Below are 14012 nucleotides of genomic sequence, written 5' to 3' on the forward strand. Positions count from 1 at the left end.
CTACACACATTAAGGTGCGGTTGCATTTACCATTGTTTGTCGAAATCCAGTCATATCAACAGGCATCCAAGTGACTGGGAATTTTCCCTGAGGGCAAAAGATTTACTTGCACAAAATTCACATTGTATTTAAGTCAAATTTTAGGCTGCTAAGTTTGAAAGTGATTTCATTCTGAGTTGTGCTTCATACATCACTACATTATCGAAAATAGACAACAGCCATTTTTTGACCGTGAAATTGTCTGAAAAAGCAGTATATAACATCCACAACAACATCCCTGTGCTCGACTCACCTTTTTAACATCATTAAAATGCCGACCCCCTTGTGTAAGTATCAGAAAAAGCAAATACTGGCTAAATCCAGTAGTCTAAGAAAGTGGAGGACAGGGTTATTTATTTAGTTAAGCTCAAAATGTCCTTTTGTTCTCCTTCGGGCCAGTACATAAACTCTTGCCCAGATATGGGCTGATTACAACTGAGTCTTTCAGCCACATATAGAGAGAAAGAGAGAGAACGTGTGCTGTGGGGTGTTTACAGAGGTAGTTGAGTGTAGGGGCTCACCTCAGGGGCTTTAGGACAAACGTTCATAGGCATACTCCCCGGTTTATTATGCTTCCCCATATGTTTATTAGACACGATTGGGCCTCACAAATGCACAACCCAGTTTGTCACATAGGCACACCTGATGTGCACCGAATATTAAAACGCACTCTTGCTATTAATTTGCTTTCAAAACATTGTTTTTACAAGATTCTTTATGCAGTTAGAATAATTAAGTGTTATTAGACCTATGACAACATGTGCCGCTTTTGTAGTTGATCAATAATATTGTGATGGCCTTGAGGGCCTATATATCTGTGGTATCCAAGCCAGTATTTCAGGGGGCTCACATCTGTTATCAATTGGACTTCTCTACTGCCCATCTGTGCGGAGGTTTGCCTAGGTAATCTCAGACTATTGGGATCCCAAGTCTGGATGGAACAGCACAACGTCCATTATAAACCCACCATTAGCATTACAGTTGCGTAATTGTTGCAATGCCCACTACAAACCAGGAGAACAAAAGGGGGCCTGAAGCAGCCTCTGGCAGCAGAGACGATGGAAATCATTTCAAGTTTGGCGTCAAACACAACACTCTGATATAAATGCCTCCTGTCAGACCTGGTGGGGCCGAACAAAGCAGCATCGTGGATGTCTGCAGCATCAAATATAGTTAAAATGATGGAGGAGAAATACCTGCACTCTCAAGATCTGCAGCTTTATTACTTTAGAAATGATTGCAACTGCTTGTCGTGTTTCTTATATAGCTCTGTCATTCACAAACAAGCCGAATCATGCAACGCTAATAGTCCAATTTGGTTGTTCAATTATGTGCTATTTGCCTGAGGTTGCATGTGTTGTTTGTTGAAAAATGGAAAGTGGTGGATTTTATTCTGGGCAGATCTAAGAAAGGTCTAAATTTAGATTGGAGTCATTTTTAAAAGCCCAGATTTAACTAGGAATGCATGTAAACCTCATCCCTCACAACAATGCGCAGTTGTTTTCATGTTTGGTTTGTATTAGGGAACAAAGGAAGTACATGGTGTTCTGTTGATCAAAACCAGTGACTCAACAACGCCAGACTAAAGCTGGCAGTCTGTGTACATGAGGAGCAAATAAAGTGAACTCTGGCACTGCAAAACCCATAAACCTGTGCAAAGCTCTGAGATTCTGAAGAAACCTATGTTGAGTGATTATAGTTCAGAACAGTAAAAAAACATCAAATCAGCAGTTCAGTAAAGGCATTAATACCGAGTAACATTTTAGAGACATTATTATCGTAAATGTGTATTTTTGCTTCACCAATGCAAAATGTTCAAAGCAAAGTAAAAGCAGGAAACCTTTGCACATACTGATGGCTGCTTTTAAAAGATTAGAAACATATACGAATCTTTAGTTTATGTTCATAACATGTAATCAAACTAGCCAAATCACATGATTTCAGCAAACAATGCTTTGTTAAGTCATAGGCTGCATCCAAAACAGCATAATTCCCTAACATATAGTAGGTGAAAAACAGTATGTGATCACAGTAGTATGTTCGAATTCACAGTATTCATAAAACAATAGGCAAAAAGTCCTGGATAAACTACTATTTCTGACAAGATTCTGAAGTGCGCATCTGATGGACACTCTGCTATCCCATGAGTCCATGAAAGAGGATTTGTGAATAGCAATGAAACTGCTCAACTGACACTGGTAGGTCACATGACAAATGTATGTGTATATTACATTCGTAGTACACACATTCATATTATATTATAGAACATACTTTTTTCATGATTCAAAGTATGATTCAAAATGTGTTTCTCCCATCAATACTGTGACGTGTTTTCTGAAGGTATGTTGAGTGATTAGTCAGTGTGAATCAGTGTTTTTGAACTTATCGGATGAGTGAATGACTTATTTGCTGAATTTGGAACTGCATACTACTCTTACTAATACTTACTTTATAACAGACATAGTTAGAGGAGTATGTTAGTACACAGTTCTAAATTCAGCAATCGAGCCACTTGTTTTGCTCCTGAAAGAATTAGCATTTTTAAACTAATTGGTTAAATGAAAGATTCAATGACTCATAAAGACAGATGCTGTGTTCGAAATCGCCTCATATAACCTCATTCACTATTCCCTACATTAGTACACTAAAATAGTACAGCTGAAGAGTTAATGAAAACGAGTAAGCAAATTTGAACACTGAGTATGCAGGGTTTGACACTTTTGCATAGTTTGAGCTTGCTGTTTAATAATCAGTAGTAGCTCCGGTAGTAATGAAAATATTTATTTTGAACTCTGTCATTGAAACTAGCATGTATAACAATCCAGCTGTTTAATAATCAAATAAAAAGAAATGGACCAGCGGTTTGGAAAATGGATGGATGGATGGATGGATGGATGAGTCAGCTGCAGGCACCACCTTCTGGCAAGATGTGGGAATTTAGTTGGCATGAACCTCACATACTCTAGCCATTGAATATACATCGGTTGCACACTTGTTATTGCAGTGCAATGTGGGATTGAATGAGTGCACTCCATAATGTCCACTATGGTTTCGGACAAAAATGGCTGTCCCCTCAAAAAGTGGCTTAATTAAGTGTATATGGGGTGATTTTGGACACAGCCAGCCACATGTTTGTTCCTAAATGAATCAGTGTTTTGAACGAATCGTTTGAATGAACAAGTCAATAACTCAATAAAACACTTGCCGCCACCTACTGGTGGAATGATATAACCTGCAGAAAGTGTCATTGGAAAAAAAATCCCCAACACTAATGAAGTCTAGCTGATTAATGTATTTAATTTAATTAGGCTTTAACCATAAAAATGTGCTAAAAAATTATTATTTTTTTGAGTTAAATAAGTGATAAATCAAATTCATTAGCCTTATTTATGAGGTTCCGTGTATAAAAAGACACATGAAGTGAAGAAAATCCCAGTCTTTTTGGCATTTTACAGTAAACTCCAGACTTAATGGCTTTTTTCATATATCATTTTTCATAATTGTAGAGAAAGATATGTTTTTGCAAGGGAAGCCTGCAAATAGCCTCCCTGTGGTGAGTGTTGTCCGTGTAAACAGGCCGGTTGCTAGGGAGCGGAGCTGTCAGATGATGCGTATTATTGTGGAGCTCCGGGCCCTTGGCACAGCGCAAGCGAGCTCAAGATCAGAGCGTGGATCTGGGCTGCTTCTCCACCTCGCTCCCTGAGATCTCTTAAAAAGCCATTAATGAACATCTGGTTGAGATTACTTCAATATTGCCATCAGCGAGAGAGCACTGGCAAACACAGCAACCCACTATGTGTGGCTGCACTTTTCCCATTTCTCCCCTTCACTCTGGGCTTAAAATAGTTTATGTGCTCTTTTGAGTATCATTTATGATAATGAGAAAATAAGCAGCTGGTACAGACTATTGTCCCCCGTGAACCCTGATCTAATATCGGCCTCATGGGTTCAACCTAAATGCACCAAGGCAATTTGTCACTAATGTTACATTTTCTGTAGCTTAAAATACATTACAGCAGAGGTGTTGTTGTTAGGTATTTGGTATGAGAGTATTCATAATGTCTGTTGTTGTTTATAAGATATGTAGAAAGTCCTGCATCCTGTTTTGCACATTTCCATCAGCTTATTCACGGAACAGGATGTGGTTTAGGCTGTTAAAAGCACTGTGAAAATGGGCCGCAGCTATTAATGAGTCATTTAACCCAAACCGAGATTTCATAAAATGGCATGTTTTTTTAAAAACCATGCTTCAGAGGGCTGTAAATAGGTCCAAATAAAACACCACTGCATTTCTGCACTAGCCACAGGTGTCCCGGACTGACATTAATTTGTACTCTTCATGTTCTGTTGATATATGATGACCGTGACTAAATTATGACACAAACCGGTTCATGAATAACTCAATATTTGTTCATGAAATGTCCCTTTAACCCTTTTGGGTTCTGTCACAGAGTCAACAACACCCACAGCACAAGACCCCTACAGTACACTCCGCCCACTCGTTCACAGTCAGAGTTCTGATCACGTGCAACTGTCACCAATCAGCACAGACTATATAAACCGCCCACCTCAGTTCACTGTTGTCTGGTCTCGTCGTTCCTATACCTGAACACTATGACCAATTACCTGCATGGACTTACCTTTTTCTGTCCAATATTCATCTGCATCAAACCTCCGGATCCGGCTTGCCACTCAAGTTGATCCAAACCAGTTATTCACTGAAATACCTCAGCATTGCTCTGTTGACCAATCACTCACCTGCTATTCACATGTATCTGTCAAAACCGGCAATAAACCTGTTGTTTGGATTACCTTGTTGCATTCTTCTGTTTTATGACAGGTACATTCATCAAATTTATTTATTTATTTTTATTTTTTTGGTGTGAATGAGTACCAAGCCATCAAACTAAAACTTACTTTTGTCTTTTGTTGATTAAGCAGGAAGGGCCATTTCTGAGGTAGTTTCTCTTCATAACCAAATATCAATTAAAAATCTTTGGTTTTGTTAGTGCAAATCATTACATTGCAAATCACAGTGGTTTGCATAAAAAAATGTAGCATATCTTCAACAAGAGAGTAAAATGCTTGTGTATACTATACAGTTCAAATCAATTGATTGGTGTTTTTAAAGTAATTAATTTATTGGAATAACTGTGTAAAAATCTAATGCTTTGTATACTATATTTTTGCCATTTGGTTTGGTGTTTCCTATGCACCATGAATACTGTACATAACGTCATATTTTACACTCAAAAGTTTGGGGGAGGTATGATTTTTGAAAAATGTTTTTGAAGGAAGTCTCTTATGCTCACCAAGGCTGCATTTTATTTAAAAAAATACAATAAAAACAATGATATTGTGATATATTTTTTTACAATTTAAAAGGACTGTTTTCTATTTTAATGTATTATGTGTAAATTATGAATAAAATGTAATTTATTCCTTTTTAATTATTAGTCATTTCTCCAGTCTTCAGTGTCACATGATCCGGATGTTGAAAACATCAGTTCTGCTTAATATTTTTGTGGAAACTGTGATACATTTTTCAGGATTCTTTGATGAATATTAGTAAAAAATATATATATTTGAAACAGAAATACTTTGAAACATTATAAATATCTTTATTGTCACTTTTGATCAATTTAATGCTTAATTTAATTAAGCAATTTAATTAAGAAAACTCAATTTATTATTAGTACATTTTAAAATTGTACTAACCACAAACCTTTGAATGGTAGTGTACAAATATGTGTATCAGTTACTGTGCAATACCGTCCCATTTTACTTATGATATTTTATACATTTATATATATATTTTTTTATTTATATATATATAAATATATATATTTATATTGCCCTCAACAACTGAAACACAATGGGAATATTTAAGTTAACTACTTTAAATGAAAGGAAAATGAGTGGTGAGAAACAAACAGGTGGTTCTACCATGAGAGAAACAGAAAAAAAGGACAACAAAAGGACAACAAACACTTCTGGCTGTTTAGAGTTTGCATGCGTTGTGTGTCCCTTCAACCATGCATGCAGCTAGTAAAGTCTACTGAGAAATGAAAAACGTCTTTATGGCTAAGCTTGAAAAGATGACAGATCTCAGCATCTCACACTAATCAAATTCTCCTGCAGTAGCCAGGGCCAGTGAAATATATGGAGCTGACCGCAAAGAGTAAGATAGTGAGAGTGTGTGCGAGACTTGCAGCGTGAAGCCCACTTGCCATGTGTTAAAGTGAGTTTAATAAGTGCAGCAGCAGCAGTTAGGAAGATTGAATGATATATGTTCCATATGGAGCTGAAGTCTCTTAGCCTGTCAACTGTGAACCAGTACAATACCAGCAGGCCACTTCAGGGGTGTCATAACGTTCACTCTAAACACACTCCCTATTAACTTCTACATCTATCATGGCTGGATCTCCCAACAAGATCGGGTGTGAATTTCTCTACACGTTAAATTAAAAGAACATGTGCTAGTTTTACTGTCGTGTTTTCAGTTTACTGTTGATCTGGTAGATACACTCTTAAAAATAAAGGTGCTTCACGATGCCATAGAAGAACCTTTTTGTCTAAATAGTTCCATAAAGAACCTTTAACATCTGAAGAACCTTTCTGTTTCACAAAAGGTTCTTTGTGGTGAAAAAAGGTTCTTCAGATTATAAAAAGGTGAGAAAAAGATGGTTCTTTAAAGAACCTTTGACTGAGTGGTTCTTTGTGGAACCAAAAATGGTTCTTCTATGGCATCGCTGTGAAGAACCTTTTGAAGCACCTTTATTTTTAAGAGTGTAGTCACAGTTTAGTTCATTATTTAGAAATCGAATTGAATTGTAAAGCAGTTCAGATCAAACAGCTGTCTATAGCTGTGCTAGTTTAGTGTCTCATAGCACTCCCATCTGAAGCATCATGACAGTTCTTATACTCAGCTTTATGCAGTCTTGAGCATTGGAATATATTGAAGATGACGGCTGTCTAGACTATGACAGAGACTGATGCATCATTCGGTACTCAGATGAACTGAATATGCTGAACTTCCTTATGTTGGTGTGTGGTGCGGTTTCTCTTGCTCTTATTGTGGCCTCTGAATTGTTGTTGTCTGGCTGAGGTCAAAATATTGCTGTCTCTACCATGAGGACCTTTTAAGAGGTAATATTGTACTTGCCTGCATGCTTACTGCTTGAAGCTGAGGTGACAAATAAAACATTTAGGGGTGGGGAAATCAGAGTGCTGGTTGTAAATTTAATTTAATTAATTTTACATAATTAAATTAATTAAAAATTGCTTTTAAATATTTAATTTAATTAAAATTATTATTTAAATCTTTAATCAACTTCAACATAAATTTTTAAGCATTGCTTCATGTCCTTTGACCATTTATTTGGTATACCCATGTGATATACACTACTGTTAAACAAATCTTTAAGGTCAGTAAGATTTTTGTAATCAATGCATTTATTCATCAAGGATTTGAGTGAAAGTGACAATCAAGACATTTATAATGTTACAAAAGATTTATACTTCAATTAAATTTTATATTTTTTGAACTATTAATTTAACATTTTAAAATGTATCCACAATTTCTGCAAAAATATTAAGCAGCACAACTGTTTTCAACATTCATAATAATAATAAATGTAAAAATCAGCATATTAGAATGATTTCTGAAGGATCATGTCACACTGAAGACTGGAGTAATGTCTGCTGAAAATTCAGCTTTGCCATCAAAAGAATAAATTGTAATTTTTCAATATAACTGTATGCAGTCTTGGTGAGCACAAGAGACTTTTCAAAAACATTTTTCAAAGACACGGTATTGAACAGAATATTGTTGGTACAAAAGCATTTGACACTTAAAAGTACCCCAAATCCAAAACATCACATAACAGCTTACATGCCCAGTTTTTATCCTTGAAAATACAGAGAGCCAATGTTATTTTTCTGTAACGGATGCCTAATTCAGAATGAGAACACTCCTTTGTTCTAACTTTTCCAAAGACACAATGGAAGTGCTTCTTTTTCTGAAGGAGTTCCTCCAGAGCCATTTAAAAGGTTTCATATTTTCCACTCTGCGTGTGCAGGACATTTACAGTTGGCGTCAGAATATCAGTTGGTCTGAGGGGAGGCACTTTGAAGTGTTTGTGGTATCACCACATCTGCGGGCAAGATGTGCGCCCGACAGAGAGGGGGTGTTGAATATTGACGTCTTCTCCCACGTCATGTGACAATGAACAACATTCCTTAACTCTTTCTGGAGCAGACGCACGTTGTGAAAGTCTTCGCATCTTCATTCCACATCAGCGCCAACATAAGTTTGCACATGGAACTATGATCAGTGGCCATGTTTTTTCTTCTGATTAATGATGGACTTGGCCAAGGCGCTTATAAGACTCAAGGGGAGCCTCCATGCTAAGCAGTCCTTCAGTTAATTGCTTTCAGAAGGAGCCGCCTCAGGAGGTTACAGTGAAATGTGTCCTACAAAGACTTACATTTCAACAGTTATTATAATATAAAAAGCAAAGAGACTTTCTAAAATGACAGTAAACTGAAAAAAAAAATTGGAAATCAGAAATTGCTAGTAAATTTCATAAACAACTACAAAGAAATGACACGCTGAATTAAACACACTGGAGTAGAAAAACTGAAAGGGTATTTTCAGGTAAAACGTACTTAAAAAAAACTTCCTGGCTTTTCACACTTGAAATTGTTAACCCTGGGTCAATCGAAACCCTCGGTAAACTGAATCCTGGGTTATCTTGCTTCACGTTTCTCACTGCTTAGGGTTAACAATAATCCTGGGTGTTCACCCAAAAATGGGATAGTTCACCCAAAAATGAAATTTCTGTCATCATGTGCTCACCCTCAAGTTGTACCAAACCTATGAATTTCTTTCAGCTGTTGAGCACAAAAGAAGATATTTTGAAGAATGTGGGCAACCAAAGAGTATAAAATACTATGGAAGTCAATGGCCACCATCAACTGTTTGGTTGCTGCAAAAGCAGTGCTAACTCTGTCCTGGAGCAGAGTTTAATAACCCAGGGTAAAAAAGTGGTACTAACTCTGCTTCTAAGTGTGAAACATACTTTTACCCTGGGTTAAAAGCAGAGTTTAGAGCAACAATGACCCAGGGTTAAGCGCAGTATGAAAAGCCCTTTTGTTTTATTTAAAATGTCAATAAATCAATTTTAGTGTACAGTGTATGAATGGTTTGTGTGGTGATGTAGTATGAGGGCTCCTGTGTTTGATCCCATTTTGTTCTGTTACCTTATGCATATTATTGGTGTCAGACATGCATGACGTGCTGCTCACCTACAGGTCATACAAGGCATGTGCATAAAACATGAGAGGGAAGCCAGAGGACTGAACGAGTGTCAAGTAGCTTTTGAGGTGGAATGACTTCTGAAGTGAGTGTAATGACCCTGAAGGTCACACAGTAGTTTGATAAACGTTCCCTCAATGTTCTGGCCACAATTTTAACAAGTTCAGCCGATATAATTAAGTTGCTCTTTTTTTAATAAAAAATGGTTTCCATTTGGGATCAGTATCCTGATGTTTTTTCAATCTGTCAAAACAGTAAAAGCTCTAAATATAGCTAAATACCTTATTGACGCAAATTGTCAACAGTAAAATCACACTGTTATGAAGTAGTGAAACAAACAAGCTGGCTCGTAAATGTAGGGCAGCACCAATCCAGTCAGCCCACTGGCACCACACACATCCCACAGTCTGACACATGAAAGTACCTTCAGCTCAGTTACAACAGAACCACAGGACAGCAACTTCATCAACAGTTCAGTCTGCAATAACCATAACAGTCACACCACAGTCATTTTCACATTTCATTGATAACAAATGCGCTGCCAGTAATATACCAAATGGGCCGCCTTTTTTCGTAAGCCCCTGAGCTCTTCTGCGTATTCTCAGACAGACAGCAGTGGAGCCATTTGTTACCATTATTAAAGTCATATTTCACAGCTTTGCCTGTAAATCACGCTGAAATGTTTCAAATTAGTTGGATTACTGTTTTACTTTGCTGTTACTGCTGCAGTGCGTGCTAGACAGCTCTAATGTGTCAGAGGGTGGTTTGCAGGGTGGGCCGGGGAAACAAGCATTGTGTTGCGTGGTGGGACAAAAATGTGCTTTAGCAAATGACTGTGAGCAGAGCGGGCACTCGATGTGTTATTGGCATGATATACAGTGAATCCTCAAAACAGAAGCCAGTGAAATCATTAAAAGTTGAGCCCTGAATCTGTAAATGAGAAAAGGTATTATATGAGTGCAACATTACACCTGAAAATATTCCTAAACCACTGGCCAGCTTTCAAGGGACATCGGTGTCTGATTCAATGTCTCTTGTCTTATGGGAAGACAAAAAATAAATGTTCTGAATAAACATCTGAAAAAAAAGGTACCACAGGAGTGCAACGTAAACCTGAAAATATCCCTTGACATTGTCTTATTGAAGCATTAGCATTTGCTCAGCTTACTGTAAAACAGTGTTATGCATCATTTTTTAACATTATGCAACAAACAAACAAAAATAAATTAATGAATTAATGAAAGTTTAGCCTTGACTGTGATATATCTAAAGAAAAAAAAAGTACCATGTGAGTGCAACTTTAAACCTATACATATGCTTTAAATGTTTGTCTGTTGTCTTATGGAAATATTAACATTTGCTCAACTTGCTGTAAAACTATGTTTGTTTGGTTATTTTAGCCAAATATGTTTATTTACTATTTATTTACCTTATCAAATGAATGAATGAATATTTTGCCCTGGCATCTGGGGGGAAAAAAGTATCCCACGAGTTAAGTATTTGACCTGAAATTATTCCTAAAAAAAAAGCTGACATGTTTTCAAGGACTAGCATTGTGTTTCAATGTTTGTTGTTTCATGAAGACATTAGTATCACTCAAATACTTTATAAAAAGCTTATAGCCCTGACTGTGATTCATCTAAAAAAAAAATATTAAACCTGGAAATATCCCTAAAAATGCTGGCCAGCTTTCAAGGGCTGACCTGTACATGGATCCAACTGGATGATTCATTATGAGAAATGAAATCATTTAATTATGGTAAACTGGTTTCGGGTAATGCTATGACTCACATGTGTGAGCCAGCGTAGATCATTATAGTATTGTATAACTGGTAAAGGTCACTAGACTGAATCCGTGGGAACTCATGAAGAGAGTATATCCGCTGTGCTGTGCCATAGTCTGCTGAGTTTAGTAACACCGCTATATGTAGGCCACCGATGCTGTTGACATTGTTTTCACTATTCCCAAACATTACGGATTCTCTCAGTCTTTTAAAACGTAACACACTCAATTGGTGTTCACTTAGCATTCATTGTGCTGTTTATTTACCATCTAATTATCTTATAAAAAAAACAGCAATAAATAAATATGTATGTATATGTATTCCTAATGAAGAAATGCATGTTTGTTGACTTATGGAAAAGTTGGTTAACTTACTGTAAAACAATGTTAGACAAAGTTGTTTATTTACCACTTATTTACCTTATCAAAAATGCATAAACAAACAAACTAATAAATATGAATTCCCTATATGAAGAAATGCTTGTCTGTTGTAATTAAGTTGTACGATTTTAAGATGAGTTGTAGCCTAAGATAAAACATATAATTAACTTCTTTAGAGACAGCCTTTTTATTCCAACAATTAATCTGGAAACACTATACCATTATATTATTATTTATGAAAAAATACATTTTTAAAAGAGACACTGCTGTTGCAAACCTTGGACTTGCAGTATTCGGTGTACTCCCGTCCTCCAGATGGCGAGCGCGCTCAGCTCAGGCGTCTGTCCCTCGCCGACTCATCAGATGTGATAGCGGGTCAGTGGAGAAGTGCGGTGCGGATGAGAGATGCTTTGATTCGCATTCATGTCAACAGTCTGAACAGCTAACCAAACCAAACCGAAGTCTCGCGCTTTCACATGAACGGAATAAAATGCAGCCGGATGAATCGCAGTATTTGCAACGGTAAGTTTAACATTTAGCTTAAATGTACATCACAATATGACAGCGTTATGTTGAGTCGATTATTTCCATCTATTAAAGGAGAGGCACTGCATATATCATGTGTAGATTATAATCTGTGAGTTTACCCTCACCGGTTTTATTTTCGACGAATTATTTTATTATATTTTCTATTGTCGTAACGTAAATCTGGGTCAAATTCATCCGCTTCACTTGCAGATGGGCGTGGCCTACTGTAACCATCCCCTTATGATACCAGTGTCTCGGCTCATCTAGACATTTGTGTCATATTTTTGGGCGGTTTCCTAGTCATCTGCACCTATGATGAACGCTCTTGCGTTGCCCAGAAATGCTGTGTAGGTTTGGCAGCTCACTGTAGGGTTTGAGACACTGCCAGTGTTTAAAGGGGTCATATGATGCGATTTCAATTTTTCCTTTCTCTTTGGAGTGTTACAAGCTCTTGGTGCATAAAGAAGATCTGTAAAGTTGCAAAGACTAAAGTCTCAAATCCAAAGAGATATTCTTTATAAAAGTTAAGAGTCAGCCACACCTACCTAAAACTGCTCGTTCTAACACGCCCCCACATATCTACCTCACTATGTGGGAAGATTTGCATAACGCCACCTAAATGTTCACGCAAAGAAAGAAGGCGTAACTTTTAGTCTTGCTTTAGTATTGTTGACGCTGCAGCCATGTCGTGAAGGTGCTGTGTGCTTCGTTGTGAAAGCGAAACTACTTTGTTTGGTCTTCGAAAAGAGGACGATATCCGCTTCTTCATGCCTAGAGCTGATCTGTGCTGTTCTGACTCATGTAAGTAGGTTTTCATTTAAAGGATTTGCCACTGATGATTCAAACACAAGTTTGTAGCAGTGTAGAGTAGCACTTGTTGTTTGTCATTTCTCTGATCACAAATGCAGACAGAGTTTATGTTTACGCGGCGCAATGCAATGCAACGCGTAAAAAGACAGTATAAGTCATTATAATCAGTAATTATGTCCCCACTGGATGCAACAAATGCCTCGTTTGTAATGGGTTTTAATATTTATGTCTCGTCGCTCCGGCCGGGAACGGCATCAACAGTATGTGAGGAGCGTAACATTTCCGTCAAACACTTGAGGTATTCAACCAATCACAACGCACTGGATAGCTGGCCAATCACAGCACACCTCGCTTTTCAGACCAATGAGCTTTGTAAAAATCGACGCGTTTCAAAAAGGCGGGGCATAGAGGAGAAACAATAATGTACAGTGTGTGGAAAATAATGTGTTTTTTTTACTTTAAACTGCATAAACACATTTCATTACACCAAATACACAAAATAATGTTCTTTTTAGCAACATCATATGACCCCTTCAATGCAACTCACTGTCACATCCAATCTTGATCTCTCCTGTGTCTATTAGGAACTGTAGGACTGGTGATATAGATGTGCAGCCAACAGAAAAGGCTCTAGGGGTGCACTATGATGTGGAAGCATCCATTTTAGGAGAGACATGCAATGCCAGGCATGAGGAGAAAAAGAGTGCCAGAAAATGTAAGCAGAGATAAGCTGTAAACCTGTATACAGCATGTTCACACATTTATATTCTCCATTGTTACATTTATTTATAGATTTTTTTTTTTTTCACATTTGTGTCTGTGTTTGTTGTTTAGCATCCGGCTGAGGAGTCTGAATGCCAGCACTGATATTTCCGCCCTGGCCAGGAAGGTGGTGGAAGAGTGTAAAGTAATTCATCCATCAAAGCTGGCGGAGGTGGAACATCTGCTGCTGTATTTACAGAACCGAAAGAAGCCCAGCAGTAAATGTAAGTACCTCTTTAAAACATATTTCCCAATGAATCATTTTTTGGTGGACTTTTATATGAGCAACTCACAATCTTTTTATTTTAGTAATGTTTATTTATCTATTTATTTTTATGTATCATATCACATTTAATGGTGACAGCGTTTGTTGTTTTAATGTTGTCTGTC

General features: G+C 37.2%; 1 long non-coding RNA gene across 1 annotated transcript; it reads left to right on the forward strand.

Annotated features, from left to right (window-relative positions):
• Positions 1–11878: 11878 nt before the first annotated feature.
• LOC107589865 (uncharacterized) lies at positions 11879–13840 on the forward strand. The gene is made up of 3 exons (XR_001609715.1): positions 11879–12044; positions 13445–13575; positions 13695–13840. It is a non-coding gene; the product is annotated as an uncharacterized lncRNA (long non-coding RNA).
• Positions 13841–14012: the final 172 nt, after the last annotated feature.

The sequence above is a fragment of the Sinocyclocheilus grahami genome, unplaced genomic scaffold (genome assembly GCF_001515645.1).
Source record: "Sinocyclocheilus grahami isolate Dianchi unplaced genomic scaffold, SAMN03320097.WGS_v1.1 scaffold121.1, whole genome shotgun sequence".
In the NCBI taxonomy this organism is placed as follows: domain Eukaryota; kingdom Metazoa; phylum Chordata; class Actinopteri; order Cypriniformes; family Cyprinidae; genus Sinocyclocheilus; species Sinocyclocheilus grahami.